Source organism: Castanea sativa, chromosome 6 (genome assembly GCF_040712315.1).
Source record: "Castanea sativa cultivar Marrone di Chiusa Pesio chromosome 6, ASM4071231v1".
NCBI classification, from domain to species: Eukaryota; Viridiplantae; Streptophyta; class Magnoliopsida; order Fagales; family Fagaceae; genus Castanea; species Castanea sativa.
In genome coordinates this window covers 61,855,407-61,864,038 of record NC_134018.1, presented here as the reverse complement: position 1 = coordinate 61,864,038, position 8,632 = coordinate 61,855,407, and positions in this window count along the sequence as shown.

Here is an 8,632-nt window from a genome sequence, read left to right as displayed (position 1 = left end):
ACATGATCCAACTAAATTTGGCAAACCAAGCTCAAAGGGTCTGTTTTGAGTTTGAGGCTATAAAAAGTTTTGCAAAAATAGACTAACGATGAACACTTAGGGTCTGTTTAGATACTACTTATTGCTGAAAACTAAAAACATTGTAAGCTATAGCGAAATAATTTTTAAATGTGTGAATAATACCATGGGACGTAGTTTTAAAGTTAGATTTGCTGAAATTCATACTTGCGGGTTCTGTGAACAGTGCATGGAACCCACAGAAAAAGGGGAGAGAAATAATTTCAGTGCAATCCAAACTCCACCTTATAGTTAAGAGGAATTTACATGAAGACTTCTTTAGTAAGGTTGCCATTAAGGAATTCATTTTTTCGTTAAGAAGGGACCAGACTGAGGTAAGTCAAGTAATAAGAGAAAACGTCATCATATAGTATATGCAATACTCCTAGGTGAAAATTTTAGCCACAAGTCAAGCCTTGTGCATGTTCTAAGTCCCATTAAGTGATCGAGTTTTAATCTTATAAACCCATTATAGCCAACTATAAACTTTCTTAGAGGCAGCTCAATGAGATCTCAAGTTTGATTTTGAAGATGAGCATTAAATTCTTTTGCCATGACAATTTGCCATGTACAGTTGGAAGAAGCCTTGGGATATTAGTGAGGTTCATGAAGTGTAACAAGGGCACAATAGCAATGATTGTTTGTGAGATAGCAAGGAGATGCTTTTATCTGAGTAGGGTGTGATGGAACATGGGAGCTATGAGGTTCCTCATAGGACATCGATGTGTGATGGCCATCTATAGAAGATGAAAGGTCTTCAGTGAAAGAATTTCTAAAGAGAGGAGAAGGATACAAGGGATGTGGAACTTGGATAGGTTAGGAGAAAGATGTGTTTTCCCAGAAGATCACATGTAGGGAAATATGTAGGGAGTCATCATATCAAGAATTAAGGAATCTGACTCACGGAACAGATTGTAGTTATGTAAACTTCACCCATAATGATTTGAGTATAGAGTCTGAGATGATTAGGGTACGATCAAAAGTGAGTATTTGTTGATGCTTTATTTGTTTATGTTTAGATAGGAGTGGCAATTTGTGTCTGCAAGTCGGATTTGTGTCGTGTCAAGCCATAAGTACTTGGCTATATAGGTTAACTTGAACCCAACTTTGTTTAGTAGACGTTTCAAAAATTCTTAACCCTAACCTGACCAGTTTATTAAACAGGTTGACTTAACACAGTACGTTTAACATGTTTAATTAACAAATCATTTAAATGTCAATACAAATGACTCGTTTTATAACTTATTTGATTAATAGGTTATACCTAACCTTTATAGCCCATTATCAATTTTCATATATCTAAATTAAAATACAATTACAACTATAAATATAGTAATAAAAATATAATTACAACAAAAAATTAAGTAATAATAACAGTAATAATAAAAAAATTTAATACATTTATAACTTAAACAGTTTAAACGGGTCAGACGAGTTCACATGTTGAACACAAACATGATACATCCATTTATTAAACAAGCCAGCCGTATTGACTAGAATATGACTCGAATCCGTTTAGCCTTAACCTATGATTTGTTTAACCTTAACTCATGATCTGTTTATAAATGGTAAGTCGTGTCGGGTTTGTAGGTTGTGTTAGATTTTGGCACTCCTATGTTCAGCTAAACCATTTATCTTGGATGTCCCAAGACAATAACCATGAGATAGATTCCCATGAGCATTCAAGAGATTGATAAAATTAATTTGTTTGTTTTCCATGACATTATCAATAGGAACGAAGTAAGAACTTTGAGTTATGGAGGGTGACTTTACCTTTGACTCTGCTACTATTTAGTTACTTAGATATATATATATATATTTTTTTTTTTTTTTTTTTTGCGAGTAAGAAAAAAATTGTTTTTGTTTAGAATTTTTTAAAGGGCGGGACTGTTTATTTTGAATAAAACTAGTTAATTGAGCTCAATTTTTTTTTTTTTTTAGTTTTACTATTGGTAATTTTTGTTATTGAGTTTTTTTTTTTTTTTTTTTTTGGCCTTGTATGCCTTGTTTTAGATTTTAGATCTTTAAATATTTTCATGGTCACTAAAATGAGGAAAATGGTAGAACTATAAGCTTTTAATTATTATTATTATAAATTACTGATGTGATATATAGTTACTGGTAAATAAAAAAATAATATGAGTGGTGAGCCTATATGCGAATCAATAAGAATTTGCTAAAAAAAATGTTGTAAAAAAGTTTTTGAGTATGACATTACTCTTAAATGAATTGATGATATTATTTTAGGGAAGCAAAATTTAATTTTATAGAAAAAATAGCTAAATTTAGTACACAAAATAATATTTTTTAAAAAGGGTTATTGTCCCTAGTCCAATGTTGGCTCCGTCCCTAATTGTCAGAACGAAATATTTTAATTTTTTTGGAATATTGTGTAGCAATCATTTTTGTGAAATTGCAATTAATATCAAGCACTTTAAACATACATTTCATAAGATAAAACTATATATAAGGAGAATAATCATCCACAAAGATAATAAAATATTAAGAGACTTTCGTAGTAGGAATATATAGGAGAAGAGGCTCCTCCCAAAGATATTAAATAATTGAGTAAATCAAGGCTGAACACGAGACAAGGACAAGGAGGCATACATGTAAAGTTTTTGATTATCATTTATAAGGTCGATCCAGTCATGCACTCTCAACTTTGTCTAATTTAATATTTGTGGGAAGGAAAAGAAAAAAATTATCACAAACTATTACATGGCTTCTTTGTAATAATTGTTACATAGTAGACTGCAAAAGCGTGAATAGTAAATAAAAAATAGTAAATTCATGTGTAAGCAATACTTTACTAAACAAGTCTGTCACGTTAGATATGCAGTAAAAAGTTATATAATAGCTTGTGAAAATTTAATCATGATCTATAATCAATCTATATAAACAAAAAGAAGAAAAAATCTATATCACGTTGGGGTCTCTCGGATATTGGACAGTTGGCCTTGGTCCTAGCTAGACTTTTCGTCTATTTCCTCGACATTTGTCTATGAAATAAATACTCTTTTCATAATTTTTTGCCATCTTTACTTAGGAGGTACAGAGCAAAGGGTCCAAGGGACTGAAAGTATTAGTTAGTTGCTGTCTCGAAATTTAATGACATTGACAGAGAAGTAGGTGAGGTTACACAAAAATGTTGGGAGAGGAGTAAAGAAAGACAGCACATGTAGTATGTGGCCATGCAGGTTTGTGTCTTTGGGGTTTGCAAAGTTTATCAATGTCAAACCTGTGCTTGGCTGGTTCATTTTTATAGCATATGAGAGGGGAAGCTCATTTTTAATTCAAATTTATTTGCTGTGTAAAGAGACAGCTTGGGAAGTGCCACAAAATGCTTTGTGAGCTGTCTCAATTACAGCCTAAAATGAATGCCAACAGTAAATTTATTGGAAAGAAAGGTAATGTTGTCATCAAATGAGAAACCCCCTAATTAATATATATTGTTGATATCAAAAAACAATTAATATTTATATATATATATATATATATATATATATATATATATATATATATATATATATATATAGAGCTGTCTCAATTACAGCCTAAAATGAATGCCAACAGTAAATTTATTGGAAAGAGAGGTAATGTTGTCATCAAATGAGAAACCCCCTAATTAATATATATTGTTGATATCAAAAAACAATTAATATATATATATATATATATATTGTTTGATAGTTTCTACTATATTAAAAAGCTGTCAACCTTGTGAGTTGTGATCAGTTGTGACAGTGTTACTATTATAAGAAAAGAGAGAGAAGAGAAGAGAAGACATTATTGTCACGGTTTTGGAATTTTTGTTTTGGATTCAAATTTGGCTCCATTTGAAAAGATATGAGATAGTTCATCTGAAAATTGTTCGAACTAATTTTACAGAAAAGTAAGAAAAGAGATTGAATCTGTTTGAAATATTTTGGTTAATTTTCTTAGTAAAACTTTGGATTCTGCCTTCAATTGCCATGGTGTACTAAGCAACCTTGTGAACAGTTCATTTTAGACTCTACCACTGTCCAAATCTACGGGCAAGATTTCCAGTATACTGGAATTAATGTTAGATGGGATATGAGATGGACATGATTTATTTTAGATTTATTTTAGAAATGTGTCGTGTCAAGTAGTCCAGTACTCAAACGTTGACAGAAAGCAAATTGTTAGTCTTTGGATTGTTGGCAAATTCCATGACAACTTTGGATGTAGTTTTTGAATGCTGTCTTGGGTTCATATGGTTTTAAGGTAATGTTTGGATAAAAATTATTGCTTCCACGTTTTGGGAAAGACGCGTTTTAGCTTTTTTCTTTATTTTAGCACACTTTTCAGCTTAGGGGACTGAAGTTACTGTTTACATTGTGCACTTACTATTCATACATTATTCAGCCACTTTTTCATTAAAAATGAGTCCCAACTATGTACATATTTAAAAATTATTTTGTTACAATTTTTTCATCTTTCAACTATATTCAAACGAACTCTTAAGTAGAAGTTTGAAAGTGTATGCTTAGAGCATTTCTGGCAATTTTTCTAAATTTTTGTATTGTTTAGAGAGTGAACTGTGACATTTACTTTTTACTTACTTATTTTTTAAAATACACATTTCAACAAGCTCTCTATCCTTTCTCAATCTCATTTAAATATTATTTATTTATTTTTTCTTTAATCTTTTTTTAATATTTCGTTATGTATTCCCAATTATTATATTTTTCTAATTCCCAATAACTATAATTTTAAATCCCCCAATGGTAACATTTTTAAAATTTTCAACAATCATACTTTCCAATGGTTTTTTTTAATGATAATATTTTTCATGCTTGCATTATTTTTCATTTATCAAATCTATATTAGTCTTGAAATTTATCAAATCTATGTAATTTGGAATAAATTTATGCATTAAATTTATCACAACTTTTTTTTTTTTATAGATTATTATTATTATTGTTGTTATTTAATAATTAAATAACTTTTAATTAATTAATGATCTCTTTCTATTTTTTCTCAAAAAAAGAAACCTATCTAATATTAAAAACCAAGGTATTAACTCAATTTTATTTCAAGCTACTAATTTTAAAGACCACACATTTTCCACCCAATTGATTACTTAGTTTCTCAACAAAAAAAAAAAAAATTGATTACTCAATTTCAACTGTTCTTTTTATCAACAAAAAAAAAGAGAGAAGAAATTGAGACATGTTATTCTATTTACTTCACAGTTACACCTTTATCACATCAAAGAAAACATAAAAGGGAGAGAGGGAGAAAGAATGTAGCAAAGAGAGAGGGGGAGAAGGCCGGTGGAGATCAAGTGTCATTGGAAGGACAAAGCCGGCGGAGATCGGTGTTCACCAAGCAACAACGCCTAGTCCGCCTCCCCACTACCACTATTCCTCCTCCCCACCGCCAAACTGGGTCAGATTGGCTTGACTTTTTTTTTTCCCTTATTTTCTTGTTCTGATTTAACTTTGTTGTTATAATAAGAAATAGATTTTGATTTGTGTTTTGTGTTTTGTGTTTTGTGATTTGTGTTTTGATTATGTGAGACATTTGAGTCTATAAGGGAGAAAGAATTTTTTTTTATTGAGTTGTTTGATTTTTTAAAGGAGAAAAATTTATTTGGAATTGCTAGGGTGCTCTCTAAGTCAAGAGAGCTATTGTAGTAACTCCAAAAAAATTTTGGAAATTTTTTCCTTTTAGAGAGTCTATTGGAACTGTTTTTTTGTTTTTTTTGTTTTGGATTTGCTCTCCAAAAAATGGCTTTAACTAGTCTATTGGAGATGCTCTTAAAATTCTCGGTGGAGCTAGGAGAGTCAAGCAAAAGTGTTTGGCAAAATCAAATTTTGAAAAACAGTTAGATATTCACCTAATAGTTTGCAAACACTTTATCAAACAAAAATGCCGAAACCTGAGAGAAATTTGTTATGAGTTTATTTGCAATGCCTGCCCTTCGCCCATCTAATTAAGCCTCATTTCCCACGAAATTTGACACCAAAAAATTCCCAATTAAAGTGTCAGAGGACCAAGTTAAACCCTAGAACATCATTGACCTTCTCCCTCTCTACAAAGCCATGGACTATAAGAGGAGATTAAGAAGTCCTTCATTTTCTACACTACCTTATAGTTGTGTAAGTTAATTGGTGATTGGAAACCATTGGAGTAACCCATAATTAGTCATGATGGCTTGAAGTTGTAATTGGAGCCCAATTGCAGATCCAGACACTAGAGTAGATAAAGGACTTTTGGATTTAGTTGCAAGCAGGAACTTAGAAGACTCAAGTACACCTATCATCTTTAATACATTGCTTGGAATGTTTTGTGAGTAAATTGTGCTACAACTATCCATTTTAGTTGACCGTTTTTGGTAGTGATACTGCAAAGAGGTTTTACACTTGGTAAGGTTTCTGCTTCGATATATATCCATGTGTTATGGTTATGTTATGATTTTATATGGATTGTTCATTTTATATTCTTATATGATGTTTATGTTATCATTCATGCTTATATTAATTAGTTAATCACTTTAATTTGGACCTAATTGTTAGATTAGACTAAAATTGACTAAGCCGTAATTTAAAAGTTAGGGTCTAAATCATAGATTCATAATTAAGTTAAATATATTTGATTTTTCTTACAAACTCCCAAATTAACACTGTCACTAGCTAGCATGCTTAGAATTTTTTTTCCACTTTTTATTTCTTATATCTTTCGTTGTGAATGGAAGTGGAAAAGAAATTGGAATACAAAGGCTGTGGTCTAACTTTTACTCAGTTAATATCTAACAAACAATGAATTTCTTTTTCAATTATTCTACGTGCTGAAAAACACCATGCAATGCCCTTTCAAAAAACAGAGCACCTAACCTACCTGCCAAGGCATAATTAATTGAGCCATATATAATAAACATATATACGGATGTGTACAAGTGGCTAAAGAATCAATGTAAAATGTTTGCAGAAAAATCTAAACATCCTTTGGTTTATTTAATTTGAAAATGTGCCTAGCTAGCTAATTTTATGCAGATTGTAACAATCCATCACGTAATAAGTGGTATTACAGTTAAGCAAATAATATTATATGGTTTAATTAGAAGCATGGCGGTGTATATCTTAACTATAAAGTATAAACTCAAGAATTTGGACTGTGAGGACATTAATTGGGAGAGTGTATTCAAAGTCTCACATTGGATATATACCGACTAAATCAAAATTCCACCAAATAACGTGTACAATCATGGCTAATTCATTTGAAAAATTGCATACATGCATGTGATTAATCCAACCGACACATGTTATTATAATGGCTTATATAGTAACACTAGTGAGGAACTAGACCGACCAATGATTTGTTCATTCTTTGCTTCTTAATTACTATACAAAATCCGAGGTCCAGCCAGGCAGTCATGACTTGATCCTATTATGGCCGTACATCTTATATGCCCTAGTAGAAGTTGCTGTACGCTATAATTTCCAAATTTTCCTTTTTCTTAGAATCCTATATGAAGAAATGAGTTAACCAGTGGCAGCCAAGTATTTATCGATGTGATCTGTGATTAATTTTTTTAATTATATTAGTATTATCGTATAGAACAATTATAAACACAAATGAAGTATTTGATAAATCAATAGATGTATAGAAATGTGTCTATCAAAATTAATAAATATGTGATAAGATAAGAAAATATTATTAGATGCCTTTTACTTATTTTTGTTTAATTATCATGCAGATACTATGTAGTATGTAGGTATAAAAGAAAAGAAAATTTCAAAAAATAACTATCCCAATCATAAAATTGTAACTTACATCTATTTTAGAAAACTTAACTGCTTCAATTTTAACTTTTATTTTTATTTATGAGGGTGTTGCGGATGAATGTAGCCAAGAGGCTTTGACATATCCATTTCCTCCTTTTGGATTTCATGAAAAAAGCATTCCAAACATTTAACTGTTTAAGAGACTTTCATCTCCCAAAAAAAAAAAGAAAAAAAAGAAGCTGTTTAAGAGACTAGTTGAAGGTAACCGTCAAGAGAGAATTAATGAGGCTAACAGAGGTGGGACAAAAAGACTGAAATGTCTCTTCATAATCCAAACTTTTTTTTTTTTTTTTGGAGAAAAATAATCCAAACCCTGTTGTTAAAAAAAACCTTTAGCTACTAATAATCTGGTCTTAATTGCAAGTAGCGATAGAGTCATCACTATGTCATTTCAATTTTAATTTGTAGACACCGCCGTGCATCCTTAGTGTGGTGGTCACTCTACAAGTATAAATACTTGTAGAATGTGAAGGTTAAGGGCTGGCATTCAAGTCTCCAGGAGAGAGTTCCACACACATATACATTTATATTAGGTTAGAGTAGAAATTTTATCTTGTATAAAAAAAAAAATTTTAATTTGTAGACCCACTTTCAGTCCACAACATTTTTCCCAGTTGGAGTTTGATGTAAAGTCCAGGTCTGTAGATGTTACAACGCACTAAATTCTTCATAGCCATTTTCTTGCTGGAATCACCCAAATATGGGAGTTGTATAACATTATAGTCTACTGAAACTTCAAAACATTGTTTAGGTTTGAAAAT